This window comes from Syngnathus acus, chromosome 21, assembly GCF_901709675.1.
Source record: "Syngnathus acus chromosome 21, fSynAcu1.2, whole genome shotgun sequence".
Lineage (NCBI taxonomy): Eukaryota > Metazoa > Chordata > Actinopteri > Syngnathiformes > Syngnathidae > Syngnathus > Syngnathus acus.
Window position 1 is genome coordinate 3832201 of NC_051105.1, and position 16390 is coordinate 3848590.

Here is a 16390-nt window from a genome sequence, read left to right on the forward strand (position 1 = left end):
AAAAAGAAACAAAAACATTTTCCCAGTATAATCACTAGGATTAGCTAAATTATGCAAAAAACATGATTGAGTTTAACTATATATAAAATGTGGTAAAATAAAAATAGGTAAATACATGAATCAATCCCATCACAATAAATTGATTGCAGGAAAAAATATGAATACAAACAGAAAGAATATGACAGTATCCAATAATTCTCTACATGATCCATGGTAGTTATACTTACATCCATCTTTACAGACGCAGAAAAAAGGTTAATAAAATATTTGACTTATCATGTTAAACAGCCTTCTAAAGTCACCAGATACATAAATCAACAAAACGACACAATACCAACAGGCACTGACGGCTTCGTGAAGAAATGATTTAGCACAGTTACCACCACAGTCGTTTATCTCCTCTAGGTGTACTAAATTGTCTCATTTGTGGACATGATTTATAGTCGAAAATGGATCCAAGCAAGGTGCTATTTATATCATTAAATAAGTATTGCTTTATGTTTTTACATATTCTATACTGGGGATTTTGAAAACAATTTTTAGGCTAATGAACATAATGTAAAGAATTAACTTTCCCATAATGCTGCGGTGAGACCGAAGGCAAGTTGAGCATCTCTGGTGTTGCAATTCCATATAAAGTCAATATAGCTTGCACCGACAGTCAGGAATGTAAGACGAACAGTGTGGAAGAAGCATTTGACATGCCGCGACCATGGACGAGCATCCATAAATTTGCTTGTTCATTCATTTTGAAAATGTGAACTGAAGTGCCATATGTGGTGAGAGTATTGACTTGTTTACTGCTGCTGAACTGTCAACCAAGATAACATTCAGAAGCCAAAGTACCACAACCACCAGCCACCAGACTGACTTGTGATGTTCAAATGAGTGTTTTTCTGTTCAGGGCGAAGGAGAAGTCTTTCCTCTTCTCCGCACTAGTAGTTCCAGTAGTTCCTCTTCAAACAAACGTACACAGGACAGGCACGTGAGGGCGAGGCAATATTACGTGTTTGGTCTGAACCCAGCATGTGTGGCATATGAAGCGAGGCCGTGAGTATTGGGCGGACGGCTGGTCCACGAGTCCACTAGCAGGGAATACCTGTTAGCCACTCTTAGCATGCCATTTCACAATGGAGTCTTCCAACTTGCTATTGGCTTGCTCCGTGCACTGCACATGGCCTAATGCTGCATTCGAGGAAGGTTTCAATTCGGATTTATCCCACTCGGACCTCCTATAATTCAATGGGGTGTACTCGTGCACTTTTCCTAGTTAAAGTGTGAGAATTCCGACTGCCTACTTTCCTCAAATGCAGCACAGCACCTCAGAGAAGATGCATTTTGGGGGGTTGTAGACATGACAAGATAGAGAATAGGTAGAAATGGGATAAAATGTCATTAAGTAACTAGCAATTGAAACAAGGCTTCTTATGTTGCATTCGAGGAGAGTGGGACGTCGGACTTTTACCACTTCCAACTAGAAAAAGTGCACTAGAATTCCTTTTTGAACTGTGAGGTTCAAATTGTGAAGTCAAGGAAAAAAAGGATTCACAAACAAGGAAAAAAAGGATTCACAAACTGACTACAATGTGACGTCACTCGACAATGGCGACCGCATGGAGACACAATCTGTGAATGGCAAAATATAATTCCCGAGATTATAACCAAATATTGACCTTCATTCATTTATTATTATATTAATTTAGTTATTCAAAATAACTTCAAATAACACAACCTGATTTGTTCTGACGGTGTGACGATATGCCGCTAGTCACCTGCATTAGGTTTGGTGAAATGAATGAAATAGTTTGAAGACATGATACTTCTTTATTTATATAAATAAATAAATGAAATTATGAAGAAGGTTCAAAATGTGTTGTGATAAACGAGAACAACGAACAAGCTATCGGAATCGACCATCGTTGTTTTTTACATTCGCCTCCAACGCTTTGAGGTCAGAACTAGGAAAATTCGAATTAATTAAATCTGATTTCCCATCTTCCTCGAAAACAGCATAAATATTGAGATACTCATGCCAGGTGTCTCTGCATGCCCTAATTTTAGCCACACCCAATAATCTGGGCAACTGAATAGATGAAAAAATTAATGATTTCACCTTTTCAGTTATCCTGTTAAAATCTATCTCAATAATTCAGTACTAAATTGTTCTTTGTCTTTCAGGACTTATCTTCAAACATATTTAACGTACCGTAATTTTCGGACTATAAGTCGCGTTTTTTTTCATAGTTTGGGTGGGGGGGGCGACTTATACTCAGGAGCGACTTATATACATATATATGTTTGCATTTTATGGCTGGTGCGACTTATACTCCGGTGCGACTTATAGTCCGAAAATTACGGTATTTCAAAACAAAGTGACTTTGCAGGTTCTTTAAAATACATTTTTTTGAAACGCCCAAGGATGCCCTGCCTGAGGCCGTTGGCTCTCTGCAGGAAGGAGGGCGGCCAACCGGGGTTGGATTCGTCAGACCCCCTCGATTCTTCGTCGGGGGCCCCCCTGTGTAATTCGACGCATGCTGTTGAAGCTTAGACTATATTGTCTACACTGTGTGTGTATATGTGTGTGCGCTTCTAAAGCCTCCACCCACCGGTCCAGCCTACATTTGAGCGGATCATGTGATGCGGGGTTAAGTCATTTGCAAGTACAACACAACTCTGTGCAGCGCTCCCCATTCATTTCCTGAGAGCTGCCTGCCTGTGCGCAGCAGCTGAGGCAGAAGGGGAGGGAGCTGCGCGTACACTCACACATTCACACACACACGCACACACATGCACACACACATGCACACACACTCTCACACACGTCCATACTCACGATAGCAGAGGAGACGAGGAGAGGGAGAGGAGACCGTGGAAAGGAAAACAGTCTCCACGGCTCTGAAGCTTCTGACACAAGGTCTGTGTGCACTTTACCATTTTACCTCTTCTCTTCCTTCCTCTTTGAGCTGCCGTTGTTGTGATTGTTGTTGTGCGCTTCATTTGTCTTATGCGTGTGCATGGCTTCAGCTGTCATTGCCCAAGGAGAGATGACAGCTCACCTTATGTGTCACCGCGACACCGCATGTTTCGAATGTGAAGTTTAAATTCAGCCTTTTTGCGAGGTGACTTTTAAAGCTGAGCCAAACTTGCGTTGAAGCACAGTGGAAAAGTTTGCCCCCTTCTCAGAAAGAGTTCTGTGCCCAGTGTGTGCGTGTGTGTGTATGTGTGTGAGCTTGTGTGTGTGTGTGTGAGCTTGTGTGTGTGCTTGCATGTGTGCTTGTGTGTGTTGTTTGCCTACCCGAGCCTGCTGTGTGGCAGCTTAGAGACGGCGACTGTTAGCAACGGGTTAAACATTAGGGCGGCTCGGGTAGCGGGAGGAAGGACACGCGGGGTGGGGGGTAATGGAGGGGGAGTGTTGCAGGGCTGGGTGTCTTGGATGTCATCGGCAGTGTAGGGTAATAGTCATTGGTATTGATGGGGAGCTGTCAGGGTGGCCAGTAGAGGGAGAGGACAAGAGAGGGGGACACCATCATTGGGCCAAAGGGGCGGGGTGGGGGGTGTAGCCCTTGGCTGTTATTTTCAATTACAGTGGGGGGGATGAAGGTGGTCAGATCTGACAGCAAAGGCATTTGTAAACGTAGTGAGGGCAGGCAGGAGGGAGTGAGGGGGGAGGCGATGGGGTGGTGGTGGGCGGGCGAAAGGTGGGAGGGTGGCCTCTGCTCTGGGGTTTGATGTGGAAACCGAGCGCTGACCTCTGTGACTTTATCCCGACGTTTGCAGAGAGAGGCCCTCGCCGTGACTGTAACTGTGTGACAGCTGCGTGTGTGTGCCCGTGTGTGTGTGCGGATGAGACCCCCTGCAGATCACTTGATGTTCAACGAATTAGATTATTAGTGTCCAATTGAACTCTTACTTCAATACATTTTCATATTAAGGGCGACGGGATCAGCTCTTGGAGGTCTGTTAGGGTCGCTCACAGGCCGTAACATTTGGCACAACAGCCAAATACAACAGAGAAAGAAAAAAAGTCTGTCGTCACAAATATTGTAATGCTCCATCATAACAGGAGGAACGTGCGGGGACATAGCTGACCAGATTTTTTTTTTTTTAAATCACCAAAAGTGTAGTAGTTCCGTTCCTATGGTAGTGACACAATTCAAATGTGTACAGCACACTTACAGTGTAAGTCAGAACATACTTTTACCGATGATCGTGCTGTTTTCAGTCATAATAACAATAAATATTTGTATGAATAAGAGTTTTAGACCAGAAAAAAAGCAGTAGCCTATGGCGATAGCTGACCGTGTCATCTTAATTAAGACATGTACTTAAAACGCTGCGCAGACTAATAAACCCTTTTGCAAACCTTGTAAATCTGTATCGGACTAAACCAAAGACCTTGAGCAAAATCAAAGGCGAGATGTTGTCTGTATCTTCTACTAGGCGCGAAGACTGAACCCCGAGGCTGAAAGCAGTTCTCCGTTAAACTGTTTTGTTCCTCATCCCAAAGTTGGTGTTGACATCATCTAATCATCTGATTGCATGATCAGGCGTTGCAAGGTTCTGATGAGGCAAATACGGATAAATGATGGAAGCTGTTACGGCTCTGATATGAGAGATTTTTTTAGATCCTTGTATGAACCTTTATTTTGTAACTATTTTTACTATATGAAATAAAAGTTTTGGGGAAAATGCTATCGCCAATATTAAACCTTCATTAACTCTCCTTGTAATGTTCAAAAGTACAATTTTATCATTCTTAACTGTTCATAACTGCAAAAATAAAACTTAACACAAAGCACACAGTGCTTTGGCGCACTTTATTTTTTTTGGAGCATTTCAATTTTTCACAAAAATGTGAAAAGAAGTTTAACTTCATAAAAAGAACAAAATAATGTCCCTTATCTTAGATAACAAGATGTCTGCTCTCTTTGCATATTTGCTAACAGCCCTTTGGAATTGTTTTTGAAATATGCTCAAGATTGTACAACATGCTGATGATAGCAGTTCAAGTCTGATGAGTTGTGCGACCAAATTCGGATCAAATTCTGATCTGTAGTCTGCAGAGTGGTGTAGAACTGCACGGCACCATACAGACAGCTGTCTTTAATATTTTGGTTATCTTAGCCTACTATTAGTTGCACTGCAGTTTGACACCAAGTAGCGATTTGTTTAGCGGCGATTCGATGTGCTCTCGTCAGCTGAGCCACGACACACGTGCTATTTCCTCTCTATATGAGCCTTAAGATTCTCAGAAAAGCAGCGACGGTGACCCACAAAGGTGCAAAGGTGAAGGTCACTTCAAGAATAAAGTGATTGTGCATTCACTGACTAAATGCTTTGAAGTGTTTTTGGATGTCAATGAAGAAAGGTGACACCATCATAGTCTAGTTTAGCCCAAAAATTTCTGGTATGTTGTAGTGGTTGCTGCCGACTGTACTGCTTCACCTAGTAAACCTTGTGACAGTTCCAGTTGTAATCCCCCCCCCCGCCGACTGCCTCTACGGTCACTCCAATTGTGGCTCATACCCCTTATACCGCACACAGGCTTACGATTGCGATCAGCTCAGGTGGCGGTTCTGATGGTGGTAGGGGACTCAATTAAAAAGGCAATCACCAATGGATAGACTCTATCTGTCCATCAACACTCGTCTGCCCGGGACATTTAATCAGCCACCGCTAAAAGGCATCTCCTTGTCTGACACACAAATTGGTTGCCTGCTGACAGACACAGTCCGTCAGGAAGTTCTGTCCTCTCGATTCAAAATGCCTAGCATTAGCCTTAATCAGCCGGGTTAACTGCTGCTGTATTGACAAACCGCTGGATGATTGTTCCGCTTGGGGGTCTATTGAGTGTATAGACATTGATTAGCAGACAGACTGCAGCTCTCCGTATGACTTCAAGCCAAAGGCGAGTGATGTGGACTTGAGGACATGAGCTTTACATCTGTAATTCTGACGTGCATATGTGTGGGACACCAGTAGAAATGTTGACCCCATATGGTGCAACCTCTAAAACGGCTGTACAACTTACGGAATTTGGAATTTAAGCTAAATGTTGAGGAAACAAAATGCAGTTGAAGATGTCAGTTTACGTAACAAACCTTTTGTGGCTCTAAAATTGTTGTACAAATTAATTTGTGACCAATATTCCAAAACAAAGGCCAGCCTTGCAATTGTGTGTTTAAAGAAGAGCAACAGTGAGAACACATACAGTAAAGTAAGCAGACTTTTAAAATTATATTCCCAGCCTCATCTTTGTGTCATGACATGTTTGAATTAGCTTAAACTGTTAGCATTACCTATTATCAATGCAAGTCATTGTCTGTAGTCATTGTCAATTGTTCTCAATACTCTGATAGTGTTCTCGTTTAACAGTGGTTAATATTATCGTAAAATGGCAACATTTTGACCTTTAAACTGATTTTTTTCGAATGGAAAAAATGGAAATCCGATCAGCTCCCTGAATGCTTGACCAAATTTCCACTTTTTGTTAATGGTTGTCGAAGAAAAGTCTAAACAAATCAACCTCGAGTCCCTCAAAAAAGCTAAGTAAGTCCTTCCGTTTTCCTCATTTGTGGTCTTCTGAAACTTGTGGTTGCTGGAATTCAACAAAATTGATGTGGAAGGGAGAAGAAGTTTGGGCATTTTCCTATGTTGACTCCAACAGATAAATAAATAACAGTTCACACTGTCAGAAACAGTACATGTGTATCTTTCAGTGTGTCTTTACCAAACAGTGTTTTCCTGTAACTTTCCGTAACTTTGAGCTTCCAACCTATATCGAAGCCATTTTATACCAAGAGAAACATTTATTTTCTGAGAATGTACCAACCCAGCTTCCCTGTGCTGTTACTTCACCCTTTCAGATGGTGACAAAATGTTCCCTCCTCCTTCTTTGTGTTTTCCTCTTGTGGATTCAACCTTCGACCCCAGTGTCCAGCCCGTGTTTGTTGACCAAAATCGAGTTAAGGGTGCGCACGGAGCGATCGCAGCATGTGACTTTTGTCGGCCGAGCACGGAAAGTGTTGTGCAACAGCCCTGCGAAGCTGCGGCAGATAGTCTAAACACTGAGCTGTCCCTCAACTAAAAAAATAAAAAACTTGCATTGTAACGAGGGGGGTTACAGCTTGTCAATGGAAACTTCTTGTCTTGAAGTATTTCACCGAAACATATTATCAGCACACTGACCTTTAAACACAGCTGAGGAAGACTCTGATTGTGCCTTAATCGACACTCAATGAGCCAAGATCTCTTTGCAAAAAAACAACAACCTTGTTTCTGTTGTCACACCCTTACGGGAAGCCACTGGCTTAGGAACGCTTTACTCCCGTCATCTGATTTAAGGTTGCTTTCACATGTTTCCATGGCGAGGATGGAAAAGCATGCCAATGTAGGGCCTGACTATCTGTGGCCACGATTCTCACTGTCTGGCCAAATATGGGTTGCTAAGAAGACTACAATGACCTCCTGCTTTTAACCATTAATGTGCTGATTTAATTTCATCTCAGAGTTGGGCGGGTGTAAAGATACTGCCAGTGTGGCACTCTGAGTCAACTTGTAAGGGGAGGAAATTATGTCAACAACATGTGGAATCCATTTAGGTAGCGCTGGCATTCCACAAGGTCTTTGGCGTCAACACAAACGACTTCCCGCCATAGACCGTGACTCCCCGGGTGCGAACGGCTTCCACCAGGTATGAGCTTGGCACAACATGCTCTCAAAGGATGACAAATTAATAAATAAATCTGAAAAATAATGAAGCGCTCGATGGTCACTGGGTGACTAATTGAAGTAAACACAGCGAGGCTTTTATTGAGTGATGCTAAAAAGCTGGAGTGGGTAAAAAAAAAAAGGGAAAAACTGCACAGTTGACGCTTCGGAGTGACCAAGTCGTTAAAAATGTTCTAATTAGGGCGCATGTACGAAAAATATTAGCAGCTCTGCCTTTGCATGAAATCGGCACACGTGAAAGGATGAAATGAAAGTCCGAGATGGCAATTTGTGTTTGCAAGGCTAGTTTTAAATTGCAAAGGTTGTAAATTTGTTGATTATCCATGAAACACAAATTAACATATCTCTGCTGCACAAACCTGACTGTATAAAAAATCCCTCTTGTTGCGTTCCATCCATCATATTATTGGAATAACTGAAATTACTGGATCTTTTTCATATTACAACGGTGATTATTAGACACATGGATTATGCGTTATCTCACATGAGTGGTGTGGCAGGTTGAGTCAGTGGACCATAATTGATGACTGAATCTCTGGAAATTGAGGCAGATGCGACAATGCATTTTGCGACGTTCTTGATTAGCTTTCTGTTATGCCACCTCAAGACTGGTAGAAACCAAAAATTGGTATAATTCTTGACCTGGAATTGCTTGATGTGAAGTACCGTAAATTCTCTTATATACCGTATTGGCCCGAATATAAGACGACCCCGATTATAAGACGACCCCTTCTTTTTCAAGACTCAAGTTTGAAAAAAGCCTTTGCCTAGACCCCGAATGTAAGACGACCCCCCCTTTTTCAGTTTTATTTCGCACGTGTGTATAATGCATTCCCCAAAAATCAAATTTTAAAAGTATTTTTGTTCTATTTACCCTTGTATAACATGGTACCCTGATTTGCCGGTATCCTTTATCATCTCTATTAGGCAATGTTGGTGTTGCCCGTAAACTCATGTAAAACTAAAGTGTTTCGATGCGAGTTGCTGACAGACATTCCTGGAAACGAGTCAGTGCATCAATGTCTCGACATGGCAAACATGTAGTAAAACATCTCGGCCGGTCTTTAGAGAGCGTGCGAGTGCACGTGTGATATGATGTATTCAGTGGGCAAGCCATTGTGGATATTGTATGTACATACTGCATATCCAGGGTCGGAAGGGTTGGGGTGAGGGAAGGGACACTTGCTGACGCACATTAAGACATACTGTATAATACATGTTAGAGCACCAGCGTACACATGCAACACACAGCCTGGAGGGATAAAAGGCTACCGAGAGAAACCCCCATTAGGGCAGGAGTGAATTTAAGCGGCATTCCATATAGAGCAAGGGAGTTATGTGGGTGGTGGTTGGGAGGCATGCAGGTTATTGTGAGCATGCTGGTACTCCCAAATGCACCTCCGAGTGAGGGCACCAGATAAGAAATATTTCATTTTGGTTTGGAGCTTAAAAAGAACAATAACGTATCTTAGGGATCACTCATAAAGCATTTACTGTCATTGCCGCCAACTCATTGCGCTGACTTTAACAAATTAGATTATTAGGGAACAACGTTATGAGAGACCAGAAATGCAACTCTCGCTTCCACTGAAGACAGTCATTATAAAAAGCTTTTTGATTGGCTGTTTGTTCATTCTGTTTCACGTTACAAAAATTCGTGGCCTGTGGCTCATGATGTTCACCACACACATAAGGACTCGCCATCAAACAGGTCAATTGTTTTCCGAGCAGAGCAAGAAGCAAAATTCTCTCTTTACAGAACCCCTGCCCCACACACACACACCAAAAGATTATCACTTCGGATCATCTTTTAGAGACATCCGACAATTAGGCCTATGTAAGGTTGCAGAGTTTGATCGGAATGGAGGAAAAATGCTGAAATGTGACACGATTATCGATATGTGTTTCCTGACATGATAAAATTAGTTTTACCGGTTATTTATCGTTTAAACAATCAGCATGCAGGAGAACTCAGAGAAAATAAATTTGTACCAAAAGTCAAAAGTGAACTTTCATCAGATGTTTTCACGAGTCACATTTTGTCACTGACAGCGATTTGGCGCTGCTTTGTCTTCTTGAGATGATAAGTCGTCGCAATGTGTTCCCCTTCTTGATCTCCCTGGAGCTAGCTGGCTACATTCTCTGTGGGCACATCACCTCCCCACATGAAACTATGGCGAGAAGATTTGTCACTGTTTTTTACAGGGGTTGTGACCATTTGTCCACACTCATGCCCTCCTACCTGTTTTTTTGACTCTGGGGTGTTATGGCCGGGTGGGGATTCAATCATTCCAGTGGAGTATTTAACTTCTTTCTCATGGTTTCATCAAAAGTGATTGTCAATTGTGAACAAAAGTGTCTGGAACTCTGTCACAAATCGCTTTGACTTGTCAGCCTCGAGTAACGCCACCTCACGTTAGAGCTGTCACGGTCGTGGCTTGTATAGTCGCTGTTCCTCTGCAGCATTTTTGAGGCGCATGATGCAAGAGGATGTCACACTCTTCTCTGGAGCAGGAGCAATGTGAGTGTGAATTAGCGCACACTGTGGGTGGCTGTAGGTGGCAGCTTGTGTGCTGAATGGGCTTCTATTCTTCTGCTTTCATGAGCGAGACGGTTGCGTGGATTTATGCGCGAGTGTGTCTCGAAGCCAAAGATAGGTGGGTGGAGGCAAAGGTCACAAACAAGGTGTGTTTGCTTGAGTTGGTGTTCCTGCACAGTAGCCAGACTAGAGCAGCAGCCATTTGAGTACGTTGAGCAATGTGTGGCTTAGGTATACAATGACGCTGCCTATTCTTGCTCGTTTTGTTCTCGTCGCCATAACCGTTGCACATAATAGAATCCACTACATACAGTATACCAGAAATTCTAATCTATACACGTTTTTATTTTATTCTATTTTATTTTATTTTATTTTATTTTATTTTATTCTACTCAGGAAGTGAGCCTGACACGCAGATGGAAGCGCAGACAAAACCAAACAGCCCTTTAAAGTTTTTTGGAGTTTTATTTGTCAGACCGAGCAGCCTCTCAAGGGAACTATGTGGTTTTTGTAGAGGTCGAGAACTTTTGCAGAGACAAGAAACCCTGAAGATTTATGAATGATTTCCCCCCCTGGCGTATTTAGACATGGCTGATGAAATGAAATGCAGGTGTTTTTTTTATTCCTATGTTCGTTTTATTTCTGCAGCCAATTCAGCGAAATGTTCCGACACATGGTTTTCATATGCTCACGGATCACAACAGTTACATTTCTAGTATTTTGGTGAGCTCCATGGCCTAACTTTGGTCTTTCAGCACTACTTTCAATTTTACTCCACTGCAAACCTCAAAGGCAATTATACTGATAATTGATCGTCTCTGAAAACAATTGAGGGAAAAACATCGGAGTGCACTAATTGGTTGCAATGAGCTTAGACCTTGTTTATTCACTCAGCGTTATCCTGCTCAATATAACCATGACATGGAAGCAGGAGTTTAGAACTTACACGAAGAGATGTTTACAATGTGTTAGATGAAATAATTGTTCATTTCCACCTTAGTCAGTCAAGGATATTTGTAGCTTCATTACTGTTCTAAAGGCAGATTTTAAAAATGTATCATATTCTCAGTAGACTTACCTAATGAAGTGTGTATTGATTGGTTTGTTGTAAGTCACAACATTTGAAGCCCAGAAGACACCCTTCTGGCTACCATTGTAGACAAAGAAAAGCTAAATTATAATTTGGTTCTTTTGCCTCTAATCAAATTGCACGCTTTAGTGTTTGCCAGATGGGAAGGGAAGCAGTGATATGCCCCAAGCTAATTATTATCTCTATCGTGGAGGGGGGGGGACTTCCGTCCAAGTGGTCTTTTATCACCTGATAGTGCGGCGCTTGCATGATTCCGATCAACTCACTCGTACTCATTCTTTTGCATTGCCGTGTTATTTTGACATTTTGTGTTTGTTTGTCAAAGCAGTCAACTTCAGCTGCATCCGGTAACTTCACTTCCCCCTCCACCCTCCCTCACATTAGTGACACAGGATCCCCCCTGGCAGAAATAGCCATGAATCAAGGCCAATACAGCAGAATATGGGAACTTCCAAGGGGCTTGTGCATATGTTGTTTATCGTATCAACTACAAATGGACACAGTTTCCTCCAAGGTGCTCAGTAATGCGTGTTCTTACATCATTTTAGTTGAATTGTATACAAAAAGATTATTATGAGTTCAAAACTGAGTTTGTTTTCCACGTTAACAAAGAGTAAATTAAGAGACTATGAATATCTAAGGGGGCCGCTAAACAACAATAAAATGTTTTTACAAAAATCTTTGGAAAATGCTGATAAATATTCATTATATGTTCCCAGAAAAACAACAACAGACCTTCAAGAGTGTCAAATTTTACAGTGTTACACTGCTTTCAGTTTGGTAACATAGGTCTTGTCTGTCTGTTGTGTGTCAATGATCTTCTCTCTTTGTGACCAAGCTAACGCCTGCAAGTCATACCCATGAGCATGTGAGTCTGGCACATTCTTGCCTGGTGGTTCAGTAAAATGATCCTGCATTGTGTTTTTCTCTTGAGTCTTGTCAAGAGAAACAATAGGTCAAACTTGTTCTCGCAAGCATTTATTCAAAAGTGATACAGCATATTATCCATCCATCCATCCATTTTCTGAACCGCTTAGTCCCCACGGGGGTCGCGGGAGTGTATTATGTGAATAACATTTTGGTTCCTTCCAAAGGGTTTTATGTAACACTAAATAGATATACAATATAATTAGACAGTTTTGTATAGCCCATATTTGTGTTATTGTGAACCCTTTTTACCAGTGGGCGTTCATGTGTTCAACCAAATTCCTTTGAATTTGTAAGCTGCAAATTTGCAATCAATTAAAAAAAAAAGCAAAATAAGGCTTATGAAATGGAAATTGTGAAATCATTCACTGAGCTCTATCATTTTTTCTTAAATAATAATAATTTAAAGAAGTTATTTTGTCCATCTCTGTAATAAACGCCAGACTTTTATTTAATAATAGGCCAGCATTTGTTTTTCAGGGTTGAAAAGTCAATTTAAATCAACTTTTCAAGGGATGTTTGCCTGATTAGCATGAACACTGGTGTATTTTGTGAGTTTTGTCAATTAAAAGGATAGCATTTAAAATCAATACTGGTCTAACAATAAGGAACTAAATTAGTCATGACATTGTAGTAGATAAAAAGATAAAAAAAGGATACCAGACTGAGCTTTGAACTTGAAAATATCAAGCATTATGCTTTGGGTGTCATTCAAAAAAGCGAAAAGAGAAAGAAGGAAAAACAATGATGTTTGAAGATCAGTTGCAATTGGGATTGCTAAACTGAGCAAACGCAATGATTTGAACATTGAAATAAGCTACTTTGGCCACCTTGCATACACGCAAAGGGTTGAAGGTTAAAGTATATTTGATCACATCGTCCCTTTGTTTGCTTCCGTGCACTTCCTTTTGACCCGGCTACTGTAATGGAATCCAACTCAAGCCCTGAAACACACGAAGGCGACATCATCCAGTCAAACGGTGCTTTATTGCCTTCAACATTAGCCTCCATTGTGTCTAAATCACTAAATCAAGCAGATTTCCAAGTGTTGCCGAACAGAACTAGTGTAGGAGTGAGCTGCTAGGCCCATTATGACTGTGTCACGTTCAGGGGGGTGTCCACAGGAAATCATTTGGGCTCTTTTTAGATTTTTGCACCAATCCGAAAAGGAAGCTTTTTAACATCTCATTCTCCCCACTCTCTCGCTCTCTGCTATGGTGGAGGACCCGGTGGAAGGCAGAGGGGAGGGGAGGGTCTGTTGGCATTCTTGCACTGTGTGCTTTGCGCTCGACCGGGCCTTGGCTGTGGTCCATATCCCCTCTCTACCCTCTCTCGCTTTTCTGCCTCCCTCCTTTTCCTCCTCCTTTCCCCCCCTCCCTGTGCTGCTCAACCGTCTCACCCTCGAGCTCGCCTCTTCCATCTCGCTATCAACTCCCTTTATGTACCCCAGATAATTCATTGGCCACTTCCTTGCCTCATCACTCCTCTTGACCTCCCTTGCATGCAGGGCCAATGGCAGCAGGTCCGGCCTCTGCGACACAGATGTAGCCGGCCGCCCCGGGGCACTCGACATGGAAACAAAGCATGATGGAGGCTGGGTGGCACAGTCTGTTTCGGACTAGGAGATGCGCATGGAAGGAAAGGGCAGGCAAAGTGGCAATTTATTACATCTGCTTCAATAAGTTGATTCAAGCTTAACTTTCACCTGAAGAAATAGTGTTGCGCTAGCCAGGAGATAAGCCGGATGGGTTCTTTCACCCGCTCGTGTTGAGATAACACAGAAGGGTGTGCAACCGACACACACACGTCTGGTCTTTTCTGCTTATCAAAGCAATCAGACGAAGCTTAGAGCAAATCTGCAGTTCATTTTATCCAAAGTGTTCTCTGTAAACCAGTATCACATGGATGCTAAAGCTAACAATGCCACGAACCAGACAGAAATGTTTTTTTTTTTTTTAGTCTTGTTGGCTTTTTGGGTGAGAGTTTGTCTTCAGACGACCGCAGCTTTCACTTTCGATATTCAGTTCATGATGTCATGTTACTGCTGCGATTGGCTGGTGACCAGTCGAGACCGTACTTTGCCAATCGCCCAACGTTAGGGTCCAGGCCACTTGCAAACTTGAATGACGATGAATGGGTAGTTGTGTGATTGGCCTCCTCTGGAGAAAACATCAACAAGACAGAAGTGGGGGAAAAGTCAATCCAGAAATGTCCCACTTTCAGAGGAGGTATCGGTAGTAATCACACAAAGCTGGAATTTGTTCGCCTTTTTTCCGTGGTCCTGTTATGTACAAACCACTCAAAATTAGGGCAACACGGTTGACTGGAATTTCATGGCAGCTGAGCTAGTATGAGAGTTGTTACAGTTTAATTTGACGCTCACTTCTGCCGCACCGTTGTTGTTGACACTGGAATGGGTGTCATCTAATAATCTGATGCTGTGTTGTTATGTGACTGCACACTGCAATACCTCGCTTCGCTAGTGTAAAAGGAAAAGGAGAATAAATGCTGGGTGGGATTCTGGTTACGGTAACATTGTAGGTTACCGTATCTGCACGTTAATCAAGTCACCAGTCAATCTGAGGTTTGAGCTAAACCAGGGGAGTCAAACTCATTTTTTTCGCGAGCCCTATTGTAGTCATAGCTTTTTTCGGAGGGCCATTATGACTGTCAACCCAAATAAATGTATGAGCACCTCATATTATATACAGTAAAAGCTTCAAAACAAATTGACAAATAACTCGTTTTCAAAACAGACGAGTAAAAAGCTGATCAAATATAAAAAAGAAAAATATATTATTAAAAGTGAAGACAATTTGGAATTCTAGTAATGACACAAATTTGATGCACAATTTGTCTTCGCCGGCCACATAAAATGATGTGGCGGGCCGTATCTGGCCCCCGGGCCTTGAGTTTGACACCTGGGAGCTAAACCAATAGTTCTACCCTGATCGTAATCCTTCATCCATTAAGATTTTTTTCCCAACCTCTTCAGAACCAAGACTTTGTAAAAACCCTTTCTCGATGAGTGGTGTACTGTATGTCGTTTTAGAGTTGTTGTTTTTCCTTTTTTTTTTATGTATTTTTGCCTGCTAAAACTTCAGTCAACTTTTTCTCAAGGGATTTAGCTTGTTGGAAGCAAAAATGAAATGCCTCAACACTCCACTGACTTGGCCCCCTCACTGCGTCTGACTCCCCCACACACCTGGGATGGCCATTTTATTTCAGAGCGCAGCAAATGGAAAGGTGATCTTAATCTACCTTGCACCACCGCCCCCACACCACATCCCCCACCCATCCGCTATCTCGCACACACAGAGCGCATTGCTGATGGACAGACAGCAGTTCATGGTCGCTTGCGCGGCGAATTCCCTGACGAAGGCTCTTGAATTCATCGTTTGACGACTTTTAGCAAAGGAACGGCTTCGCCGGACCTGCGGCGGAGCAGTCGGTCAAAGTATTTCGACCTGACCCCCCTCCATTAGCTCGTTACTCGGCGTGCGGCCTCCCTCGCCGTTGTTTGCACTTTGGTCATTGCTGTCGCAAGCAGCGGCGTGCACTGGCCATTGATTTCCCATGAATGGCTCGCTGCGGGCCAGTTCATTATGAGGGTATTCACACAGCGCTGGATTAGCGAGACCGCAGATGGATAGAGTGGCTCTTTTCTGTCTTACCTTGCATTTTCATTCATTGGCTGACATGAATACATTAAAAGAGCTCATATTTTGGGATGGCGTTATTATCAGAGAAAACAAGCCATTTACTTTTTTTGCTGCCACACTCCCTTTGCTTATTCTCTTCAACACATGGCTCAAGGCAGGACTCTGGCTGCTGCTCCACCCGCTCAAACAGTTACCATGGCAACGCTATCTGGGCCTACCAAGACCCGAAGCCGAAGGACATGCTGGACAACAATACAATAGCAGCACAGCCAGGGTACCTGAGGGACTTAGACCTGAGAGGGAGGTATATATGTGTGTGTGTGGGTGTGTGGGGAGGGGATTGGAAGTGGAGGCTGCAGATTGAGAAGGAGTAAATCCTCCCTCCCCTCTATCGCGCTACCTCCATCGCACACATACACCCGCAGGATTATCCTTGCGCTG

General features: G+C 42.6%; 1 protein-coding gene across 1 annotated transcript in view; it reads left to right on the plus strand.

The window, feature by feature from the left end:
- The first annotated feature begins 2666 nt into the window (after positions 1 to 2666).
- klf12b (Kruppel-like factor 12b) overlaps positions 2667 to 16390 on the plus strand; it is a 33553-nt gene continuing 19829 nt past the window's right edge. The window contains exon 1 of the mRNA XM_037239154.1: positions 2667 to 2914. The gene's annotated coding sequence lies outside the window, so the exon portion shown is untranslated. The remainder of the gene's footprint in view (positions 2915 to 16390) is intronic.